This window comes from Martes martes (assembly GCF_963455335.1).
Source record: "Martes martes genome assembly, chromosome: 7".
In the NCBI taxonomy this organism is placed as follows: domain Eukaryota; kingdom Metazoa; phylum Chordata; class Mammalia; order Carnivora; family Mustelidae; genus Martes; species Martes martes.
Window position 1 is genome coordinate 144,726,792 of NC_137894.1, and position 10,309 is coordinate 144,737,100.

Consider the following 10,309-nt stretch of genomic DNA (forward strand, 5'->3'; position numbering starts at 1 on the left):
ACCTTGAGAAGGGGGCAGCTGTGGAGGGCTGAGGAGGTGACAGGGACAATGATTCACCTGACTTCCTCCTATCAGCGTGTCAGGAGCCTATGACATAGAATAATGCTCTCATGTGCACCCGACTCCTTATAGAAAGTTTGAAGAGTCCAGATACACTTGAAAAAAGACAGAATAAAGACTTTGCATCAAATAACTTATTTATTATTTTTTGCAGAAGGAATATTTGCAACCTCTATGTGGAGAGACAGACGGGATGTCCATTGAGACATCATCTGGGAAGAGTTGGGAGGTGTTAGGTTGCAGAGTCTGGGACTGTAGATCTCTTCCTCACAAGTTCTGAACTTCTTCCCCTATTTTTTTTAAATATTTTATTTATTTTTTCGACAGAGAGAGATCACAAGTAGGCAAAGAGGCAGGCAGAGAGAGAGGAGGAAGCAGGCTCCCCGCTGAGCAGAGAGCCCAATGTGGGGCTCAATCCCAGGACCCTGGGATCATGACCTGAGCCGAAGGCAGAGGCTTTAACCCTCTGAGCCACCCAAGGGCCACATTCTCCCCCTATTTTTAAAATGTGACCATGTGTATGGGGAAAAGGAAGGACATGGAGACCATGGATGAGTATCTATGCCCCAGTCTCCATTTGAGCATCACACATATCACATTCTGGTACGAGAGGCATGAAGTCATGGTCACAAGTCATGGGCATGGTCACAAGTCATGGGCTGACAGGTGTGCCAGGTTCAAGCTCAGTCTATATCAACACATCATCCTTGCTGTTCCCCCTCCGGTGCTGAGTTCCTGCGGATCTCCTTCCCATGCACCACAATCTGTGAGTGTCCCGTCTCTGGGGCAGTTCCACACAGCAGGATCACCATGAGGAGACCTGCAAAGATGTGACACTCATGTCCCAGCCTGTTTTATTTCCTGTGACCGCTGTGTCCAGGTTCCACACGCAGGACTCATATCTACACATGTTTATTCTCCTACCATCTGGAGGTGTACATGAAATCAGCCCCAATAGGCGGCAGTCATAGTCCTGGCGGGGCTATACTCCCGCAGAACGTCTGGGGTTGAGTCTTTTCCTCCTGCTTTCCAGAGCTGCACCCCTTGCATTTTCAGACTCATGACTCCTCCCTCCACCTTCACAGTGAGAAGACCATTGAGCACCAATAGTCACACGACTCACTTCTACTGGGTCTTAACCTCTCTCTGCTGCATCTCATAAAAGCATTTGACATTACATTATGAGTCACCCAGATGCTCCAGAAAAGATATTCCAGATGACTCCTGCACAGGAACTGGGTCTGGGCTTCCCCTGGACCCCACACCTGCAGCACTAGGAAGTGTAGGGAGACGATGTTTCCTGCCAGCCTCTGAGTTTCCTCTCCAGACCTCGCTGTTCAGGGCCAAGTCTTCCATTCCCTTCTCCTCTGAGAACAGCCCTGTCTCCTGTTAGTGGTGCATGCCGGTGTGGGGTTATATCAGTTTTATAAACCTTCACTATCCCCAGGCCCCTCGCATAGGGACAACAATCACCCATGTGATGCAGGCTGTCTCATGGGCTCCAGCCCATGAGGCGGCAGAGCAAAAATAAAGTGAAAATAGGCCTTTAGTTGAACTCTAGCTGATGTTGGAACAGGATTAGGGAATAATAAAGTAAGAAGAATGCTAGAGATAGAAATCAGAGCTTCTCTTGCATGGAAGAAGAAATATTAAACTCCCAAACGTGCAAGAGTAGCCTATATCATGAAATGATAAAACAGCTTAAATGTGTTCTCATGGAGTGTCAGACACCGGCTTGTGCTGAATGAGTTTTCAGGGTCTCACCTCAGAGCTGAACATCTTGTTCAAGGACTCAGGTGAGTGTAGAGAGCTCCAGATCACCGAGACATATAGAAGCACGACACCTGGAAATGAAAATATCTATGACTGACACCAGAAGCACATGCATTCAACCTGATGAACAAACTGGGGGAAATGACACAGCACAACATCTGTCATGAAATTTCAAGTTCAAGTTTGAGGATGAGAACAGAATTGTTTGCAGCTTATGAAAACCACATTGTGAAAAGGAATTAACAGAGTGTATAAATTTAAAAGCAAAATAAAAAACACCAAGTTACCAGAGACCATTTAGGGAACAAGCTGACACTCAAGAGAGGCCAGAAAAATAATGAAGCCTTTTCAACAGATTGAAAATCAAGAAACTATTCACAGGCAGCCAATAAACATGAAATTCAGAAGTTATAGTTAAAAGACCAGGATGCAATAAAAATAAATATTATGAATAGACAGTGAAAATCAAATACTTTTTTCTGCCACTTAACAATCACAATGAGGAGGAACAGGTTAAAATCTAAGGGACGATATGCACAAATTGCATAACCAACAAAGGACTTGCATCCTGAATATGCTAAGAACACTGAAAACACAATGTAAATAAGGCATTAACTATCTGTAAAACAGGCAGAGCCTTGTGTGGACATCGGATCCAGGAGGGTATAGAGATGTTAGGTAAGCACAGGAGAGGTCACACCCCACCATGGATTGTCAGGGAAATTCAAGTCAAACAACAATGAGATACCCTACACATTCATCACAATGACTCACGTATGAAGGAAGCACTGACCATACCATCCTGGTGAGCATGTATTATACCTCAGGCCTCACACCTTGTAAGAGGGAATGAACAATGAAAAAGCAGCCCTGGAAAAAGAAAACATTTGGCTTCTTTTACGATGTTAGAAATGGATACTGGTAATGTGTGACCTGGAAATCCCACCCATGAATGTTTGCTACAGAAAAATGAAACCTCATGTTCACATAAAAATGGCATATAAATATTTACAACATCTTTATTTCTGTTAGAAGTTAAGAATAATAATAGAAAATTAAGAATTTATTATTAAATAAATTATTTGAAATAATTTAGAAAAGGGTTTCTAAATTAAAGGAGTAATCCAAGTAGAAAATATCCATCAATGGAATATATTTTACAATAAGAAGTCACACTACTGATGCACACATCAGCCCAGGGGAACCTCAGGACGTGATGCTGAGTGAAGGTCAGCACTCTCAAAGTGGACATAGGCCATGTAGCCTGCGGCATTCACACAGGGAGGCCACAGTGACAGTGGTTTGGCTGGGCATTGTTTACTTCTTGCTTCCCCCTACCCAGATGATGAGCTCCCCTGCCTCAGGCTCCATGCTGTCTCACTGTCAGCAACGTCCTCATGTATGGAGTCTGCACAAACTGAACCAACCCACCTCAGGCTCCTCGGAATGGAGAGTTGCTGAGCCCAGAGTCTGTCATGTGTTCTGACAGCAGCTGTCCCCTCCGGTGTCTCTGTCTCCGCCTCTCTCCTGCAGGTGTGCAGGAATAGATTAGGACACCTCCTCTGAGTCCATCCGTCTCCTGCTGCTGACTCTCCCACAACCTGAGGTCTAGACCTTCCTCACACGCAGGTAGAAATGAATTGACTTGTACAGGAACTGACTTGGAACTGTTTAGTGGGTTGTATGCACCATGCTGTTTTCCATAAAACTACACTATATGGTACGCCCATCCAGAGCATTCCAGGGGTCCCTGCTCACTACATTCTCAGTGGAGGTCCATTCTCACACGGGGTCCATTCTCATTTTCTTTACTTTGTTATTTTCATAGCCTTGGTAAAAGCTCTGGGTTGATATCTCAGTGGTTTGGGGTTTGATCTCTCTGATGATTAGTGTTGTTGAACATAGATGAACTTATGTATTCTCTTTGTACGATTTTATTCATTTATTTGGGAGACAGAGATTGCACATGTGAGGGGAGGGAAAGAAGGAGAGGGAGAAGCCCATTCTTAGCTGGTCACAGATCCTGATGTGGGGCTTGATCCCAGATCATGACCTATCATGAAATCAGATGCGTAATCAATGGAGTCAACCAGAGCCCTTACTTGTCTTCTGTAGAGAAATGGATAGAGAAGACCACTGGGCCCATTTTTTTTTGATTTATTTATTTATTTATTTAGAGAGAAAGAGAAAGTGAGTGGAGGAGCAAAAGGAGACAGAAAGAAAACATATCAAGCTTATTCCCAGTGAGCACAGAGCCTAACATGGGGCTTCATAGCAGGATCCTGGATCATGACCTGAGCAGAAATCAAGAGTTGGAGGCTTAGCCAATTGAGCCATCCTGGCGCCCCATCCTGGGCCCAAATTTTAACCAGGGATTTCTTTATTGTCATTATTGTATTTGTCAAACTTACTACTCAAGCTAAGGAGTCCTTTCCGTACTTTGGGTGTTAACCCCTCCTCAATATATGGTTGAACACCCTGTCTCCCATTTCACAGTCTGACTTCCTGCTCTGGAACATTTGCTCTTCACACTTGGTGTTTTGATGGAGTCCCACCTCCATTAAAGAGGGCATGTGATGTGATGAGCACAGGGTGTTAAAAGCAATGCTGAATCATTGAACACTACATCAGAAAATAATGATGTACTATATGTTGCTTAATTGAATTTGAATTAAAAATAAACTAAAATAGTTAATAAAAATAAAATAAACAAAATAAAATAAAACCTTCTGCTTTCAAAACCAAGAAAAAAAGAAAGAAAGAAAGAAAACATTCTAGAGGAGGAAACAATGTACAATGGAAAAAAGACAGCCTCTTCAATAAATGGTGCTGGGGAAATTGGACAGCTCTGTGTAGAAGAATGAAACTCGACCATTCTCTTACACTGTACACAAAGATAAACTCGAAATGGATAAAAGACCTCAACGTGAGACAGGAATCCACCAGAATCCCAGAGGAGTCAATAGGCAGTCACCGCTCTTTCATCAGCCCCAGGAATTTCTTTCAAGACATGTCTCCAAAGGCAAAGGAAACAAAACCGAAAATGAACTTTTGGGACTTCATCAATATCAAAACTTTTTGCACAGCAAAGGAAACAGTCAACAAAACAAAGAGGCAACCCACTGAATGGGAGAAGATATTTGCAAATGACAGTACAGACAAAAGGTTGATATCCAGGATCTATAAAGAACTCCTCAAACTCAACACACACAAAACAGATGATCATATTAAAAAATGGGCAGAAGATATGAACAGACACTTCTCCAATGAGGACATACAAATGGCTACCAGACACATGAAAATATGTTCATCATCACTAGCCATCAGGGAGATTCAAATCAAAACCACATTGAGATACCACCTTACACCAGTTAGAATGGCCAAAATTAGCAAGACAGGAAACAACGTGTGTTGGAGAGGTTGTGGAGAAAGGGGAACCCTCTTACACTGTTGGTGGGAATGCAAACTGGTGCAGCCACTTTGGAGAACAGTGTGGAGATTCCTCAGAAAATTAAAAATAGAGCTTCCCTATGACCCTGCAATTGCACTGCTGGGTATTTACCCCAAAGATACAGATGGAGTGAAAAGAAGGGCCATCTGTACCCCAATGTTTATAGCAGCAATGGCCACGGTCGCCAAACTGTGGAAAGAACCAAGATGCCCTTCAACGGACGAATGGATAAGGAAGATGTGGTCCATATACACTATGGAGTATGATGCCTCCATCAGAAAGGACGAATACCCAACTTTTGTAGCAACATGGACAGGACTGGAAGAGATTATGCTGAGTGAAATAAGTCAAACAGAGAAAGTCAAGTATCATATGGTTTCACTTATTGGTGGAGCATAACAAATAATATGGAGGACAAGGGTAGATGGAGAGGAGAAGGGAGTTGAGGGAAATTGGAAGGGGAGGTGAACCATGAGAGACTATGGACTCTGAAAAACAACCTGAGGGTTTTGAAGGGGCGGTGGTGGGAGGGTGGGGGAACCAGGTGGTGGGTATTAGGGAGGGCACGGATTGCATGGAGCACTGGGTGTGGTGAAAAAACAATGAATACTGTTACGCTGAAAATAAATAAAAAATTTAATTTAAAAAAAAAAAAAGTTGATATCCAGGATCTATAAAGAACTCCTCAAACTCAACACACACAAAACAGACAATCATGTCAAAAAATTGGCAGAAGACATGAACAGACACTTCTCCAATGAAGACATACAAATGGCTACCAGACACATGAAGAAATGTTCATTCTCATTAGCACCAGGGAGATTCAAATCAAAACTACATTGACATACCACCTTCCACGAGTTAGAATGGCCAAAATTAGCAAGACAGGAAACAACGTGTGTTGGAGAGGATGTGGAGAAAGGGGAACCCTCTTACACTGTTGGTGATAATGCAGGTTGGTGCAGCCACTTTGGAGTGACTTAAGTGTGTGGATTATTTGAATACCTTTTATTTATTTTTTGTTGTTGTTGCCTGATTGCTGTTGCTAAGATTTCTTCTTGTTTTTATTTCTTTTCAGTGTAACAAAATTCATTGTTTTTTCACCACACCCAGTGCTCCATGCAATCTGTGCCCTCCCTAATACCCACCACCTGGCTCCCCCAACCTCCCACCCCCCGCCCCTTCAAAACCCTCAGATTATTTTTCAGAGTCCATACTCTCTCATGGTTTATCTCCTCTTCCAATTTCCCTCAACACGCTTCTCCTCTCCATCTCCCCATGACCTCCATGTTATTCCTTATGCTCCACAAATAAGTGAAACCAAATGATAATTGACTCTCTCTGCTTGACTTATTTCATTCAGCATAATGTTGAACAAGAGTGGTGAGAGTTGGCATCCTTGTTATGGTCTTGTTCTCAAAGGGAAGGTTGCCAGCTTTTCCCCATTGAGAATGATGTTCCCTGTGAGTTTTTCATAGATAGATTTTATGATGTTGAGGAAAGTTCTCTTTATCCGTTTACTTTGAAACTTTAAAATTAACAAGACAGTAAAAAACAGATGTTGGAGAGGATTTTAAGTAGGGAGAACCCTCTCACACTGTTTTCGGGATGCAAGCTGGTGCAGCCACTTTGGTAAACAGTGTGGAATTTCCTTAAGAAATTAAAAATAGAGCTTCCCTATGACCCTGCAATTGCATGACTGGGTATTTACCCCAAAGATACAGATGTAGTGAAAAGAGGGGCCATCTGCACCCCAGTGTTCGTAACAGCAATGGCCGCAATTACCAAACTGTGGAAAGAACCAAGATGCCTTCAGCGGACGAATGGATAAGGAAGATGTGGTCCATATACATTATGGAGTATTATGCCTCCATCACAAAGTTGAATACCCGGCTTTTGTATCAACATGGTTGGGACTAGCAGTGATGATGGTGAATGAAATAAGTCAAGCAGAGAGAGTCAGTTATCATGTGGTTTCACTTCCTTGCAAAGCATTAGAAATAACACAGATGACGTTAGGAGAAGGAAAGGAAAAGTGAATTGGGGTAAATCGAAGGGGGAGATGAACCATGAGAGACTGTGGCTCCTGAGAAATAAACTGAATGTTTTCGAAGGGAGGGCGTGCGGGGATGGATGAGCCTGGTGGTCGGTATTAAGGGGGGCATGCATTGTATGGAGCACGGGATGTGGAGCATAAACAATGAATCTTGGAACTTTGAAAAAAATTAAAATTAAAAAAAAGTTTTATATTCACTTGGGTGTGTATGTGTGTCTCTGTGTGTGTGTGTGTGATCTTCAAACTCTATCCACACAACATCCTGGAGCAGGTTTCCAATTCTTTCCCACGTTGTCATTAACATTGATACTGTGAGTATAGTTCAAGATTGAGACTCTACCAGGGCTGTTAATTCTCTTGCTTTGCATTGTTGATGCCCCTGTAAGCTCATATCCAGCACGCACTTTACACAGGTTTTGACAAGCTTGCACACTGGGCTGGGTGGTCCTATAATGAACAGAGAGTGTAGCTGGGACTCCTGTAAGATTCAGATGACATATGGAGATATTTGTAATCCATTGGTATTTAGAGATGGGAACAAGAAAGTGTAAGTGACACTGTCATTGTGCTTGTTAGTATAGTTGTTGTCCCAAATTTCTAAGTCGGAGACTGAAGAGGAAGCCCAGAATCATGTGTCCAGAGAGGCTCCCTTGGGGAAAAAGCTTGAAGGCATGAATGCCAAAGACCCTGACAGGAAACCTGCCCATATCCTCCAGCTGTGCCTGCTCCTGGGGCTTAAGGACAGAACTGGTGAGTGGTGTGCACCCCCTGGTGGTCCAGATCCAGTCCTACAGTGAGGCTTGTGTCTGGGTTCACACTGATGTCCTCTCACTGTGTCTGTTGCACAATAATACATGGCTGTGTCCTCGGTTCTCAGGCTGTTCATCTGCAGATACAGCGTGTTCTTCCCATTGTCTCTCGAGATGGTGAATCGGCCCTTCACAGAGTCTGCATAGTATGTGTCACTTCCATCATTTCTAATCCATGCGACCCACTGCAGCCCCTTCCCTGGAGCCTGGCGGACCCAGCTCATGTAGTAGCTGCTGAAGGTGAATCCAGAGGCGGCACAGGAGAGTCTCAGGGACCCCCCAGGCTTCACCAGGTCTCCCCCAGACTCCACCAGCTGCACCTCACACTGGACACCTGCAGACACAAGACAACCTGGTCTGGAAATTGTCACACACCCACTCTTTCTCTCGTTTCCATTCTCACACTTGAGGTCACTTATTCTCTGTAAACTACCTTTTAAAAGAGCAACAAGGAAAACCCAGCCAAGCACAAACTCCATGGCGAATTTTCTCTATTCTATCCTGATTAGTGAATGGGAACACCTGGAAATGCCGTGGCTGGGTCGCCTCTCCCAGCTGCTGGGTCCAGACTGGGTTGTTTAAAGATTCTTTTTTTTTTTTTAAGATTTTATTTATTTATTTGACAGACAGAAATCACAAGTAGGCAGAGAGGCAGGCAGAGAGAGAGAGAGAGAGAGAGAGAGAGAGAGGAAGCAGGCTCTCCACTGAGTGGAGAGCCCGATGCGGGGCTCGATCCCAGGACCTGGAGATCATGACCTGAGCCGAAGGCAGAGGCTTAACCCACTGAGCCACCCAGGTGCCCCCGGACTGGGCTGTTTAAATCAGCAGAGGGAGGGCCCTATTTGAATGTCCTCTGACTATATATCCAGCTTGGGATCTAAGCTGATGGAGAGGGCAGTGACCAGAGCAGGTGTGACTGCTGTGACTTTGTGGCATTGACAGGATTTGGGGAAAATGCTTTTATTTATTATATGATTTTCCAGAGTACACACTTGGCTTGTTGTGCTCTTTTTACACATTCACCCACATCTTGGTTTTTTTTTTTTTTTCATGTTATGCCAGAAAGAGTTTTGAACGGACACCCAGTATTCTAGAGGTTGTGTGAGGTGTCCAAGAGCATGTGTGGGGTGTGAGCCCCATGAATTGGCCTGGGATCCTCCCACCCCAGACCTCCTCTCCTCTAAATCACCTGCAGGTCAGAGTGGGCAGGTTCATGAGGAAGGTGGAACCCCTGCTGTGTTGGGGACAAGATGATTTTGCTTATTTTAAATTTTCTCTAAAAATAGAGAGAAATAGTGTTTTTGCAGCTCTATTTTCAAGTCTCTAAACTTTCATTATCTCTACGTTCCTCCCGAGTAATCCCTGGGATTATCTGCAATAGCTATGATGCGTGTACTTGACACAGGACGACTGCACACGAGTAGAGAGTGTGATGTGGTGAACCCTGCAGTCAGAATCAGCATTACCCAGAGGAAACAAATCAATTTCCCACAAAATCTCCTGTATTATCTTTGCAATTCTTCCTTCCTCATTCCTTCTTTACTCTGTCCCCACATTACTACTGATCTTCATGTTACCTTACACTAGCTTTAATTTTCTAGAATATATAATTTTGTATTTGTATTAGATGTACCTTTATTTCTAGGGCTTCTATTGCTCAGTCAACTACTTGATAATGCCACGATATTCATATTTTTTATGATTGGCAGCTTTCCAAAGATGACATAGAGCACAATATGTCCACTTTTTAAAAATATTCTTTTCAGTGTTCCAGAATTCATTGCTTATGCACCACACCCAGCGTTCCATGCAATACATGCCCCCTTAATACCCATTACCAGGCTAAACCAACCCCCACTGCCCTCCCCTCTAAAACCATCAATTTGTTTTTCAGAGACCACAGTCTCTCATGGCTCATCTCATCCTCCAATTTCCCCCAACTCCCTTCTCCTCTCCATCTCCCCATGTCCTCAGTGTTATTCCTAATGCTTCAGAAATAAGCAAAACCATATGATAATTGACTAATTGGGGTACAGATGGCCCTTCTTCTAACTACATCTGTATCTTTGGGGTAAATATCCCCAAACTACTAGAATTCATACAGCAATTCAGTAATGTGGCATGATATAAAATCGATGTACAGAAATCAGTTGTTTTCCT